The sequence below is a fragment of the Anomalospiza imberbis genome, chromosome 17 (genome assembly GCF_031753505.1).
Source record: "Anomalospiza imberbis isolate Cuckoo-Finch-1a 21T00152 chromosome 17, ASM3175350v1, whole genome shotgun sequence".
Lineage (NCBI taxonomy): Eukaryota > Metazoa > Chordata > Aves > Passeriformes > Viduidae > Anomalospiza > Anomalospiza imberbis.
Genome location: NC_089697.1, coordinates 15,588,588 through 15,590,360, shown reverse-complemented (window position 1 = coordinate 15,590,360; position 1,773 = coordinate 15,588,588).

Sequence of the window (1,773 nt, the reverse complement as noted above, 5' to 3'; positions counted from 1 at the left end):
ACACATCCACACAGGCTGGGAGATTCACGGAGAAATAGGTGAAAATGGATTTAAGAGGACAGAGAGGACGGTGCAGGGCTCAGGCAGACACTACACTGACCAGCCCTATTTTCAACACAACCCTCTCACACCCCTTTTCTCTCTACCCTTTCCTATCTCCTTCCTTCTCCACCCGCAGAATGCCACTGACCCCCTCCACTGTCCCAGACCCCAGTGACACGTGCCTGGAGCCCCCTGCAGCCCTTCAGTGCACCCAACTCAGGGCACCCAGCCCGTGTCCTGGTGCCACACAATGCTCCCTGCTCAAAGTGTCTGCACAGCACCGTCCTGCTGGGGACCTCGCCCTTGTGTCCACCAGGACCTTTTCCTAATCCCAGCACTGCCTCATCCCTCGCCAACAGAGCCCCTGACTTCAGGCCCATTTCACACTTCTGCCAGTAGCACTGGGGTAGGATCTCCAGCTGGGGAGGCTGGAGGCACCTCTGCAGGTCACCTTGCCCAGCCCCTGCTCCATCAGGGCCACCCAGAGCCAGCTGCCCAGGATGTGTCCAGGTGGCTTTTGAGTCTCTCCAGGGATGGAGACTCCACCACCTCCCTGGGCACCTGCACCAGTGCTCGGCCACCCTCCCAGTGCAGAAGCGCCTCCTGAGCTCAGAGAGCCCCTCCTGTGTGTCACTTGGTGCCCGAGGCCCCTGGAATGTCCCTGGCTCTGTCCCCTCTGCAGCCTCCCCCCGGGTATTTATCCCCAGGGATGAGATGCTCTGAGCCTGCTCTGCTCCAGGCTGGGCAGTGCCAGCTCTCTCAGCCTCTCCTCACGGCAGAGATGCTCCAGTCCCTCCGTCACCTTCATGGCCCTGTGCTGGACTCTGTCCAGTCTGTCCCTGTCTCCTGTACTGGGCAGCCCAGCTCTGGGCCCAGCACTCCAGGGCTGGCCTCACTGCTGTGGAGCAGAGGGAAAGGGTTCTCTACCTGCTGACAACACCAGGACACCGCTGGAACACTTGGCTGAAAGAGGAGTTGTTGCACATTTTTTGGCTCATGGGGAACTCCTGGATCCTTTCCTCTACACTTCCTCATGGGTGGGTGGCCTCAACACATCCTGGTGAAGGAAATTACCCTTCCCAGATGCAGGACATTGCACTTCCTCTTGGTGATCTTTGGAAGGTTCCTGTCAGACCCTTTCTGCAGCCTGTTAAGACCCCTCTGGATCCCAGCACATCCCTCTGGAGTACCAGGCACAGCTCCCCATCTGCAAATGTGCTGAGAGTGAGTAATGGGCCTCTGGAACTGGAGCCAGCACCACCCCCAGCACAAGACTTGTGCCACTGATAACCCACACTCTGAACCCAGTCCTCCAGCCAGGCTTTGGTCCAGCCCTGCCTGCTCACCCAAACCCCACTGGGCAGCTCACTGAGGCTGACACCACCAGTGCTGTCCCCTCAGCCCCCGGCACAGTCATCTCAGCACAGAAGGTGACCAGGTTGGTCAGGCATGGCTTCACCTTCCCCTCCCCTCCCCTCCCCAGCAGCTGGAGCAGCACCCAAGGCTTCCCTGGCCCCTGGAGGTGGCTGCCCAGGGGTGCCAGGGCCAGGTGGCTGCACTGAGCACGTGGAGTGCTGGGACCCTCCCTGAGCCCGGGCCCCACTGCCCACGAGGAGATATGAACCAAGAACCTCTTCAGAGGGAAGCTCTCCCACAGGCAGCAGGAAGGAACACCTTGGCTGCTTGGAATGGCACAGTAAGACTGTTTTTAATAAAGTCCACACACTACAA